The sequence below is a fragment of the Cannabis sativa genome, chromosome X, assembly GCF_029168945.1.
Source record: "Cannabis sativa cultivar Pink pepper isolate KNU-18-1 chromosome X, ASM2916894v1, whole genome shotgun sequence".
Classification (NCBI taxonomy): Eukaryota; Viridiplantae; Streptophyta; class Magnoliopsida; order Rosales; family Cannabaceae; genus Cannabis; species Cannabis sativa.
In genome coordinates this window covers 1,542,637-1,556,736 of record NC_083610.1, presented here as the reverse complement: position 1 = coordinate 1,556,736, position 14,100 = coordinate 1,542,637, and the positions used below count along the sequence as shown (strand labels likewise).

The 14,100-nt window shown below is 26.0% G+C and overlaps 1 long non-coding RNA gene across 1 annotated transcript; it reads left to right on the top strand.

Moving 5' to 3' along the window:
• The first annotated feature begins 6,004 nt into the window (after positions 1-6,004).
• Positions 6,005-9,051, top strand: LOC115705428 (uncharacterized). The gene is made up of 5 exons (XR_009685138.1): positions 6,005-6,686; positions 6,805-6,903; positions 7,277-8,095; positions 8,289-8,381; positions 8,642-9,051. It is a non-coding gene; the product is annotated as an uncharacterized LOC115705428 (long non-coding RNA).
• The last annotated feature ends 5,049 nt before the right edge of the window (positions 9,052-14,100 follow it).

The window sequence follows — 14,100 nt, the reverse complement described above, 5'->3', positions numbered from 1 at the left end:
TGAGGTGTAAATAAAATTTTCCTAACGCAAATTTTATTTGCACTCTTAAAATTTTTAGACGCCATATTTTGATAATTATATCTTTTCTTTTACGTGACTTATATCTTTAATTGTATTAAGTTTTTTTAACTTTTTTTTTTCTAATCTATATTTTTGAAAAATATACCTACCGAATAAAAATTAATTATCTTTTAAATATTATGACAAAAAAATGAAAATAAAAAGTACATAAAATTTTCCTTGAAAAAATAATAAAAAACTATATACATATAATTTAGAAAAAATTATGACAATAAAATCAAAATAAGTATTAAATTAACATAAATGATAAAACAATATGAGGAAACAATATTAAAAAAACATTAAAAATAATTTTTAAAAATTATTTAAGTTTTTTTTTTTTAAATGAGGTGCAAATAGAACTTCCCTGGAGAAAATGAGAGTGGTAGTTCTTTTTTGTACCTCATATAATTATAAGTGCACATAACTATTAAAAATAATTAGAATAATTTTAAAAATTTGCTCTTATTATTTTTTTTCACATTTTTTTTATTTTAATTTCAATACTATTATAATTTTATTTTTATATATATATTTTTAGAAAAATTATATATGAATTTTTATTTTAATTATAATATATAAAAAATAATTATTTTTATTTGATACATATATTTTTTTTACAAATATTAAAAGAAAAAATAAAAAAAAAATAAAAAAACTATTATAGATTAAAGGTATTTATTTTATATAAAATAAACACCATGAAAATAAAGTGTTTTATAAAATTTTGGAGTACAAATAAAATCTGCCTTTAATTATCTTCCATGGATGTCCAAATATTATATCCAAGCCTCATTAGGAAAATTAAATTTGATCATAAATTCGCCTATGTTTGGTTGGAAAGAAATAAAAAAAATGTATATCTCTTATATGTTGTTTGGTATTAGACTGCATATAAAATACGGTTTGAGATTCTTTATTTATAGTGTAGTTACAACTTAAATTTTTGCCACATTATGTATTGCTTTTTAAATTTAATATTTACAGTTTAAATCGCACTGCATTATATATTATAAATATAATAATTTTTACAATATAATTTTTTCTTCATATCTAAACAACTCGGATATTTACAAAATCTAAATCATATAATTAAAGTTAAAAAGATTATTCATATAAATTATTCTCACTTTTAATTTATTCTTATTAATATTAACATATTATTATTAATATATAAAATATATAATATATATTATATAATATTTTAGAAATAATTCAATCCAATAACTTGATTAAAGCAAGTTATTCAGTATAATTATTTACTTACTAAATTATCCATTATATTTTAATATAAAAATGAACAACGAAAAGAAGATTGTTTTTTTAACAAAATAATAAATACCAATCATGAGTAAAATTATATGTATACCTAATTCATTAAGTATTAGACAAGACATATTTTACAGACATTATTAAACTTTTGAGAGTACTTGAGAATGTTCGAGTACCTTATATATATTTATAAATAATTATATATAAAAGGTATAGTAAATAAATAATTATGCAATATTAATAATAAAAAAGCACATATAATTTTTTTTTTCAAATGATCGATCGTGTAAATTACACGGGATATATATAGATTATTATTACTTTTTATATGTTATTTTGAAAAATATTTTTGTAATTTTGATAATTATTATTAGAAAACAAGGTGGCAAGAATTCAAATAAGGTTGAAATTTGATCTGCATATATACATTAACTGGTGGTTAAAATAAACTCATGTTTTTTTTAAAAAAAAAACTCAGGTTGATGTGGACAAGGGGTATTACTACAGTAATGATATAAAATATGTATAATGTTATTAATAAGGGTAAATACTATTTTGGATCCTCTGTTTTACAAAAGTTATTAATTGGACCCTGTGTTTTGTTAAATGACAAAATGGACCTTGTATTTTTTAAAATAGTACAAATAGGACCCTGAATTGATTTTTTTGTCAAAATAAAGTTTAATTATAATCCGATCTAAAAGTGTTATGACAAAACTGTTTACATTTTTTGTATCTGTTCGTATTAAGCATTGTCTTCAAATTAGTTGTATTAAAAAAAAAGTTGTCAAAAATTAAGCTCAGGGTCCTATTTTTACTATTTTAGAAAATACAGGGTCCATTTTGTCATTTAACAAAATACAGGGTCCAATCTGTAACTTTTGCAAAACACAGGGTCCAAAATAGTATTTACCCTATTAATAATTATTAAGGTGATTGCCTATATATATATATATACTAGGTGATTGTTACGTGCCAAGCCACGTAGTGTTAGTTTTATTTAATATTTTAGTTTTTTATTTTAATTAATAATTAAAATAGTATAATTATTTGAACGATTTGTTTTATAAAAATAAAATATGTGTCAGTATATTTAGTAAGTAAAACATAGTTGTGTTATAATAATGTATGTTATTAATAGTAAAATGTACATTAATCTTCTAATTGAAAAAAGTTCTATTATCTCATTTCATATCTAATAATAAAATTTTTACACAACTATATATTTATAGACTTTCACATTCTTTGCAAATTACTAATAAGCACCAATAATATTTTCATATTCTAATATTTTTCAACCTTCTCCTCTTGGTGGTAAAATTAAAAATAAAACTAAAAATAAGCACAAATATATAAGGTAAATACTAATTACAACCCATTTCATCTTTTTTTTTTTAATTATTTTTTTAAGCCCAAGCCCAAAAATCTCTAAGCCAACACAATCAATCTTCTTTTATATTATCTTTTCTAGATATTTTATCTATATTTTTCTTTTTTAAAAAATAAATAAAAAAATTATTAATATTCTCCCAAGATAGGTTTGTTAGATAAGATGATTTTTTTAATTTAAAAAGAGATTATTAATATTTAAAATATTATTTATTTAAAAGATTGTTTAATTTTTTTGGGTTTAATTATTGGGTTTATTTTTTAACGGGAGATCAAACCTAATCGTTAAATTTAACAGAATATTCTTTTATTTTTAAGTATATTCTGTTAAACCAAGAATGTTAAACCAAGAAATGCCGTTAGATAGGCACTTTTAATATATAAAGATATATATATATTGTGGGAATAATATTAATTATTTACCTCTTCCTAGTGTAGTGAGACACTTAAACTTAGACCCCATGTGACACCACTTGCTATAACCACCCTATAATTTGTTTTTGCAAGTTTATATAGTTAATGGTTAAATTTAGACTGTACTTCGATCTGTTTCGATAATAAGGAGGACATTTCTTTTTTAATTTGATTATTTTTTATATTAATATATATTTAGAAATTATATTAGAGTATGAGTGTATATATATTAATGAAGTTTCATTTTAAAATTAAGTAGTAAATGAGAAAAATATAATTTATACATTTTATATATATATATACGGTTGTATTTGATTTTTAAATTAATTTGAAACTCTTTATAACAAGGATTAATGAGCCGTTTGTAAATTACTAAAACATTTTAAATAATTTATAGTATCAAAAAATAAAATTTAAATAATTATTTATTGTATGTATAAAAAAAATAATTACTCATTCAGTAAAATATTTAAAGAATATTGTTTTTACTATTTTTTTTTAAAAAAATAATTATATTATTGATAAAAATAATGAACTAAAAAATACTTCTAAACGGTGAACAGAAATCACAGCATATAATTAATTTATAATAATAATAATTTTTAGCCTTTTTTCTTTTTATGGAAATTGAACTATTAATTTTTAATCTATATGTAATTTAATTTAATCATTACACTAAAATTAATATTATATTTTTAAATATTATTTTTTATTATAAATATATATTGTAATTAATTAAATTGTATATATATATATATTTTTAAAATTTTTGTAAGAGACGACTGCCCTACTTTGTCTAGTGGGTCCGCGTCTGTATATATAGTTTCTCAACGTACATTTGACTATTGATTATTGACTGATGCATAAGGCCAGTTTTTTCTTTTTATTAGGGAATATACAGCACATAATATATGACCTATAGCTAATTTATAAACAAAGTCGATATATCTTTATATATTAAAAGTGCCTATCTAACGGCATTTCTTGGTTTAACAGAATATACTTTAATAATAAAAGAATATTCTGTTAAATTTAACGATAGGTTTGATCTCCCGTTAACTTTCAAAAATATATAAATAATTAAACCAAAAAATTAAACAATCTTTTTTTAAACGTTTAAACCAAATAATTAAATCCAAAAAATTAAACAATCTTTTTTAAATTAAAAAAAATTATCCTAGCCACATATCTCTCTAACATAACAAACCGTATATTTGATATTTTTTTTATTAGTTAAACGTTAACAAATAAATAAAAAATTAACAAATATTAATATTGTTACACGATTAGCTTAACAGATTAGGCTTACATGATTTTTTTTTTAAACCCAAACGTTTAAACCCAATAATTAAACCCAAAAAATTAAACAATCTTTTTTAAATTAAAAAAACTACACCAATACCCACCTTAAATAACAATCATCAATATAAAATTTAAACTCAAAAAATCGTTTATAACATAAAACATTTATAGGTTTATATATACAATTATGATATTCTTAACAATTAGTTTTATAAAACATATCGTTTATAACATAATTTACAATTAGTCACTAAATTCTTAAACAAAAACCCCCTAGAACTTAAAATAAAACTAATATTTACGTGGCTCGCCGCGTAACTCTCTTCTAGTATATATTATAAAGAAGAAGACATATATATTATATACATTAATTAAATTAAATTCTCTTTGTTGATTATATATATATATTAGATGGAGACATATTGGAGTATTTAATTTTAGATATCTAATCTAACAGTCAAATATATTAATGTTATTTTGGAAGGAAAGAAAGAGGTTAAAATGTACGTGCATATATAACACAGTAAAAGTTTTGTACTATTACTGATAGAGTATATATATCTCTACATATATATATTAAAATAATTCTCTTAAGTTTCGTACGTAGGGTCAATATTATTCATGATCAGTAATTAATTAATTTATTTCATGCATTGTCTGACTGAATGTTTGGAATTAATTATCACCTTTCATTATTTTGTTTTATATGTAGTAGTAGTACCATTCAAAAACACAATTATCCTTTCAAAACATATATAGGGATATAATTTTATCTCGTTTTGTACTTTCACAAATTGTAATCCGTGATGTATGGCAGCCGTCAGATGAGAGAGTTATTTGATCTGACAGCTGAGATTGATCTGAGAGTAATTAGGGTTAAAAAGTAAAAACGTACCCTCACACTTATTTAATGTACTCTGAGACCGATCTAATGTACTACGAAATACATTCTGTGAAAGTACATCACGACACAAAATCATATCCTTATATATATACATGTTTATTTTGTAAGGAATTTAGTTATTTTAAATTTATAATTTAGATTGTTTCAGTAATTTCTTTAATAGTTATATGTAAGTTGCTATGTAAATTTTAGTTGTGATTTAAATTGCTACATTAATTATTATAAAAGTTTTGTGTGAAATTCTATATAAATATATAAAAAAAATTATTTTAAAATATAAAAATAAAAAAACTCCTTATTTTTATTTATTTATTTTGTGTGTGGAACACCTCAGCCCTTGTTTAAATTATATAACGGTTTAAAATTATAATTTTTTACAAAATGGATAAAAAAATATGTTAACATCCTTTTTTTTATATTATTTTTACTCTTTAAAATTTTTTATTTATAAAAATATATCTTTAGTAAAAATATAATTCATTTTTTTTTAGTTATTTTATTATTTATTTATAATTGTCATAAGATTATTGTTTTAGTTATTGTATAGTTTATATCTTTATATATTAAAAGTGACTATCTAACGGCATTTCTTGGTTTAACGATCTTTTCATTTTTTTTAACGTTATCATTAACGCCGTTAACTTATTAATATTATCATTAAAAACTAATATCGCGATTGACTTGTTCTTCTCTTTCTTCAAACCTACAAACAAACATATTGCGATTCAAACCGAGAACAAGATTCCTTTTTCTTTTCTCTTAAATCTATATTGATATTTCAATCACTGCATGAAATCAAAGACCATTCTCTCCGATTCTTGATCCCCATTTATTGTAATTCTTCTTTCTTCTCTACGATTCATCGGTGAAGAGATCGACGAACCGAATCGGGGTGTTGAGATGCGATAGACAGGTAAGGGGGAGATGGATAGAGGATACAATTCCTTGCTGAAAAGACCAACAAGTCCAAGATTGCGTCAATGTGGTGGCCTCCCATTGGGTGAACGGTGTAAAAGGGAATTGAAACTTTTATATTTATGATCTTTTTCCTTTTCCATCCTAAGGAAAAGACCAAATAATCACAAACCCTAAAAAACCTGTATCTTCCCCTTCCCCTCTCTCTATTGTTTCTTATATCCATGCTCTGAAGTTTCGACTCATAGGGTATGGCTACTGAGAGTGCTTCTCGATCGAGCTTAGCAGTCGATTCGTATATAGGGAGCTTGATATGTTTGACTTCCAAGAGTGAGATCAGATATGGAGGCATTCTTAATCTCAAATTCACACTACCTTTGTCTGTATAGAATTTAAGATCTTGCTTAAATTTCACACAACATTCTTATTAGTAAGTTGTTGCAAGTTTTTAAGTCTCATAAAAAGGGACTTTTTTGTTTCTCCGTAGAGTTTTCTTATATGTATATTTCTTTCTGTACTCACTTTGTAATTTGCTTCATTAATGGCAGTACGATCCTTAGAACAGAAGGAAAGAAAAAGGATGATCACAAATTCCACCAAGTGACAAAGTCTATGAATATATATTATTCCCTGGAAGTGAAATCAAGGTATTTTATATATTGTAACTTAAATATAAGAATATTGGCTTGAACCTATCCTTAGCGGTATATGTTAGATAGTTCCATAGTTAAAGTTAAATAATTCTAGGTATTTTTTGTCCTTATAATTCTAAACAGGTCCATGGTATTTTGACATTTCTTTTTAGACATGATTAACTTTTTGTTGACACTTGACAATATGTTGGTGAGAATTATTAATTCCCTAAATTGTTATACCCCATTGCTTTTATTTTTTCATGATCTTATTAGTGGAAGTTGATGATGTTCAGACAAAGAAAATGTGTACTTGTGGAATATTTGCTGATTTTTCCCCACTCTTGAGATGAGCATTGACATTATTATTATTATTATTATTTTACAGGATTTGCAGGTCAAATCTTCTCCACCCACTCACCCTGCTTAACCTACACCACCAATTAACAATGATCCAGCTATCATTCAGATAGGGGAGATTGGGAGTGCTTTAGTAAATGTTTAGAGTTTGGTATTAAATTTTTACTAATTAAAATTCATTGCAGCCAACGATTATCTTCTAGAACTGTGTGCAAGCTATCTTGCAAAAAAATTTGTATGTGCCAAACTTTTATTTGCTTATTACAAGAACTTTATACTACTACACTTGCATTAGTGTGTAATTATTTTTGCACAGTATATTTGGATTGGTATGGGTTATCCTTATCATTTCTATATGAAGGAATGTTTTAATCTTATTTATTATGTAGGGATTTAGTTTTGGACATTTTTATTCTCATGTATTGAATTAATTTCTACATTTGTAATAATTTATTCCCTCAACTTCACAAGTTCATGCATTTTTTTCATGTTTATTATTCATAGCTGATTATCAGGTTTATCTTATTCATACTTTTTTCTCAACTTTACAAGTTCATGCCTTTTTCTTAATGGTGTTGCTGGTTGATTGCTTATGAGGGGGTTTTTAGATTAGGATTTCTGTTAATTGCTTGCTGAGTCTCGATGATGGCGTCATGGTCGGTGGTGTGCTTGCAAACATTGATTCGGTTTCTAGGGAGATGGTGGTGGCTGAGGCAGAGGCTTCGAAACCAGGTCGATTTGGGAACGGAAAGGGTTGGAAGGTAGTAGTTCGATGGAATCATAATGTTCATTCCATTCTTGACTCGCCAAAGCTTGAATCACATTCCCAAATAGACCAATTATTGAGGTATTTGTGGTCTCTCATATACTTTGTATTCCTAGATTCAGAATGTGAGTGCCTTTGATTTTCAGTCTATTTATTATTTGTTGTTGCTTAGTTTTATTGTTTACAGTTTGAGAATTTATGAATTTTATTGTTTATTTTATGAGTTAGTGAGTGATAAAATAAAGAACACGTTTTATTACTTAATCATCTGCAGGATAAGTTCGGTTTGCTTCAGACATGAAGGCTTTGAGTGATGATTTTGAAAGATTTATATCGTTTAATCCATGACATATATATCCTAAGCAAGGTATGATATGTCATGATTATGAATATTATAAGCTCTATATATAAGTGAATGGAACAATAAATAAAGAACAAATCAAATATTATGTCATTCTTTTACTACGAAAAGTTCCATAAATTATCATGATGGTTTCAAAACATTAGTGCCTTCCATATATTTTTGTTTGGAACAAATTGCGAACTTAAAATATGTTTTTACATCATTATTTTTTGGGGGTTGGATGTTATGTTTTTCATCATAGGAATTCATTATGTAAATTGCAGGAGCATGAGAAGATGATACAACTCACCATGGTTTTCAGAGCACATTTTTTTCCATATATATTATTTTGTTTGGAGTTCTTGTTGCACAATGAATGTTAATTCTGCCAAAGTGAAATGCATCCCAACTACTACGAGTAGTACCATTGATTCTTTCTGCATTTTGAATTCTAAACTGAATTTATTGACCATGTCTATTCATGTGACACAAGAAATATTTTTACAATATTAAATTTATTTGTAATTTCATAACTACTATCATAGCTTTAATGCATTATTATAATAAAGTGTTGAATGTAATTTCTTTTTTTCGAAAAAAATGATGTAATCCTTAAACAAAAGATATATCCAAAATCTTAAAGAAAAAAAAAGACCAAACTTCAAATAAAACTAACAATACGTGGCTAGGCACGTAACTTTCACCTAGTTTATATATAGGTGACTAATAATTATTGTGAGGCTGATTTTTTTTTTTCAATTTTTTCTTACTTTTCAGTGAGATAAATGTAATTTCTTAATTTTAAAATTTAAAAAGAGTATTTTTTTTTAAATAAAATTTTAAGTCATAAAATTATAAATAAAATATAAAAAATATATATTGTTAAAAATTCACGTTAAAATTATTTAAATTAACACCAACTCTTCGTTTATTTTAAGCGACTACTCATCTATAAATAATACCACAAGAAAATAGTGTAATCAGGAATGATAATGTGTGAAAAATATTTAATATTTTCTCCTTAAAAGTGGTTAATTATCATGGATAACATCTGATAAGTAATATTTGGAATAAAAAATAGTCGTTGATGATACATAAAAGTCGTCCTTGATATCCTTGCCTTTTGATTGAATTGACAAGGTTATTAGAGACAAATGGTATTTTTTTTTTTTTTTTTTTTGTATATTTGATAAGGGACACTCGCATTACTCACCCCAAGCAAGTCTTTGCTAAGTGTAGCTCATATCTGGAGGACACTTAGCTCCGCGTAGCCAGAAGGGCCTATCAGCATGTAACTAGAAGCTAGTAGTAGTTTCCCATTTGTTAATCTGCACAAAATAAGGAAATTACTCTCCTCAAATCAGGATTAGGGAATAATACCAAGCTAAAACATGAAACTACATAATTGAAGATGAAATAATTAATGCACAATTAATTATCCACAATCAAGGGACAAGGTAATAACAGTTGTGACCGTGATCAACATGAAAGTTAGCATACAGTCACTGCCTCATGGGCTGGGTTTCACTTGGCCCAAAGTACTGTATTATTTGTAAATACTATTGCTTGGTTTTTCTTTCATGATAGATAATTTGTTCCAAAACAGTCTTGGAACACTTTCGAGCCCACTCTGTGTCTCATACTTTTGAAGGTTATCATAGGTTCGTATTTTTGTATTAATCCATATCCCATGGAAATAAATTCAACACTAATTTTAGACTAGGAGCTTGCTCCCCCACAAAGATTTCTCTGTCTGCCCCCACTACTCTCTACCGAGCTCTCTTGGACATTATGGAAGCTGAAAGAGTACAAAGCAGTTATAGTCACATAAATTAATTAAGATAGTAAGGGCACGAGGGAATCCTTCCCCATAATTGCTTGGAAGAGGTCCTCATTTCATTTGCTATCCAGGAATAAAACCTTTCAGGGAGATCATTTGTTCTAGGTAATAGAATCAGGAACACAAGAGTAAAAGGGAACAATGAAAGCTTACGTACTATCCAAAATCATAAGGGTTCCAAACAAGAAAATAAAAATTTTACCAATATTTCAGCAGCAAAAGAGGGTTTTCCAAAGCAAGGCAACAAAGAGATAATTTGTAACGCCCCAATATTTTGCCTTATTTTACAAAATACTAATTTTGATGCATTAATTAAAAAGATTCAAAGCTGTTTGGAAATACACAGTGGGTTTTACAATAAATATGCAAAAAGGTGAATGATCATTCATATTAAAAACAAAATAAGTAGTTGAGTGCAAAAAAAATAAATTTGTAACATCCCACTGAGCTTAGATTACTTTACTATAAATAAACAAAAACAAGGCTCCACCGACGTTCTAGACCGTTCGCTCCTCCATAGCCCCTCGCAGTATACATACCAGAACTGACCAAACTCATCAAACTTACATTCAATGTTCCCTGTCTAATACCTGTAGGGGAAAGTAAGGGGGTTAGCTAAAAGCTAAGTAAGGATATGTTTTTCATACAATACCATATAATATCACACATACCATTAATGTATTTATTAAGTTTTAGCAATATCATACACCTTATTTTACAACCATAACCAAATAACTGTATACATAGAATCCTTTATCATATAGGTCTACAATAATTGTTCACACCATACATATATACAGAGATCATAACTCTAGTACCATATTCATAACATAATCATATCAATACTATAAATAATAATGTCATTACCATAACATTGGCATATCATAGCCATTACTTACATAACCCAGGCCTAGCCTGGCCCTACAATATCTTGAGCCTAATCTGCTCATATAATAACCTGGGCCTATACAGCCCTACCATTGTTATGGGATAGGGTATCTCTATATTCAACAGTAACATCACTGTATCATACCCACCATAACAATCTCATACACGACTCAGTAAAATGCAGGGTAAGGTATCTCTACATTCAACGGCCTTATCCTGTATCATACCCCACCATGGTCCCCCACTTTACCTGAGACGTTATCATACAACATACAACATGAAACATACAACATACAACCTGAAACATACAAATACAACATACAACATATACAAGTCATACAACCATAATTTATGTATCAATTCACAAACTCACATTGTGTCCATACCACACATTCTCAGTACCATATACATATTCATAATAACAAATCATAAATCATATTTCAATACATAAAGAATTTAAATTTATGCAGATAAACAAATACAAAACTATCTAATTTCCTTACCTCAAATCCCGCTGCTTAAGACTTGTTATCTCGTCACTACTACCTATAACAATACATGGATCAAGGCCCTAACATTAAAATTCGTACTCTTACAGTATAGCAGAAAGAACACTATTTTTGACCAATAACTACACAAATTCAGTGAAAGTTTCCTTCATAAAAATTATAAGAAATTCAATTATCTTTCCAATGATATATAGATCATTAAATATAGATTAAAACTGAGGGAGTTATGATAATTTTACTGAAACTATTTCTGAGAAGGAATATGGAGTAACGAATCACAGGAGACATCGGAAATACAAAGTTTTGATATTGAAATATTCCAAATCAGAGAATACTCTCTTCATAAAAGTTTTATAAAATCGAATTCCCTTTCTAATGACACTAAAATCTTTAAAATCAGAATTATAACGTAAGAGATATAAATATTATACCGAAACAGTTTTTTAGAAATCCTAAAACAAATGGATTTCGAACTACAGCAATTAAACAATAATTTTGACTTAGAATAATCAATTATTGGTGAATGGTTTCTTCATAAAACATTTAGAAAATTGAATTATCTTTTCAACGGTACTAAGATCGCTAGAATCGGATCATTGTTGTGAGAGATATTTTGATTTTACTGAGACAACTTGTATAGAATATATGAAAAAAATGATTTACAACAAACAGCGTAGAAATACAAATTTTTGACATAGATAAATTTCGATTTAGTAAAACATTTCTTCATAAGAATTATGGGAAATTCAATAAGATTTCTATAGACACCAAGATTGTGAGAATCGGATGAGTATTTAAAGAGATATGACAGTTTTACTGAGACATGATTCATTCTGAAAAATAAGAAAATGAGACCTACGAATGTTCTCCTATTGTGATCAATAAATAAGTAAATGTATAGTTTCTTACCTCAAGTTGCTTGGATCGATATACATAAGATGATGGTGATCAAAGATGAGAGTGAAGAATGGTTTAGATTTGGCTAAGGATATAATGGAAAGATGACTTGAAAATTTTAGGGTTAGTCTTGTTCAGATGGGTGGGAAGAATATAACGATATAATTTTAGGGTTAATGAAACCTATACTATGGTTTAGTTTTATAAATAATAATAATAATATTAACATATAAACATAATAAATTATTAAATAAACAAATATCTAACTTTTAAATTTAAATTTGTAAGCTCTCAATCTCGTAACTTTAGGACTTAGTTTTGACCTAGAAAAATTACGAATTATGATATAGTTATTTCTGCAAAATTTATAGATCTTTGAATTATCTTTTCAACGCCACTAGAATCACCTCAATCGGAGTTATAAAACTCCAGATATGGTCATTTTAGTAAAACAGTTTTTAAACCTGCGAATTTCTCTAAACTTACGATTTTTCTAACATTAATTAAATAATAATATTATTTAATACCACTTATACAATTAATTAAGGGTTAATTTCAAAAATGCACAAAAATAACAAAAAAACAACAAAAATACGATTTCACGGAATTTTAAACATTTTTACGATTTTTTTGATTTTATTTACATAAAATACGGTCTTTTTATGTTAAAATTTTGTTCATTTGTTGTTAATTTTTTGTTCTATGTATGTTATTTTTATTTTTTTTTGTTGTTATTTTCATGTTATTTTCATATTACTTTTATGTTATTTTCTTGTTAATTTTATGTTGTTTTCGTGTTATTTTTTAGAAAACCGTAAAAATGTAAAAAAAATTTCTTTGAACGTAAAAATGTAAATATTTTACAAAAAATGGTGTCTTATGTAATTATTCCATTAATTAAATCTAATAAATATATTATAAAAACCTAATGGACTTTCATATCGGGCTTTAATTAAATGATTACCTACTTATAAAAATATTATAATATTTTACTTTCGTAGTTAATACAACTTTAACTTTCTTTAGAAAATTGGTACAACTACTCTAAGCAATAATATCAACTCACTAACAACACAAATAAATGAGATAATTATCCTCGCACAATTAATATCCAAACACAAAATTAAATACTATTTTAAACTAGATATTACATTCTACCCTCCTTAAAAGAAATTTCGTCCTCGAAATTTAAATTACCAACACTCGGGGTGTTGAGTCTTCATGTCTTTCACCACTTACTGCATTACCTCCTTATCTACTATATGGAGCCAACAAATATACATTTAACATATATCTTGTCGATCAATCCATAACACATATAATACAAATAACTTATTAATTAAGCATTATTATTTCTCTATACATTACTTAAATATCAAAACGTACTCTATCATAATAAATTACATATACATGCTTTAAATACATAAACTTTGCAATAGCATGCTCGTAATATTATAAAAAAAATTTCTTCTCTTATGACCATCCTTACATGACATTAAGAGTGAAACTATTTATTCTTCTATGAGCATCCTTACATGCCATTAAAAGTAAAACTATTTATTCTCTAAATGAACATCCTTACATGTCACTTGAGAACACATTATACAAT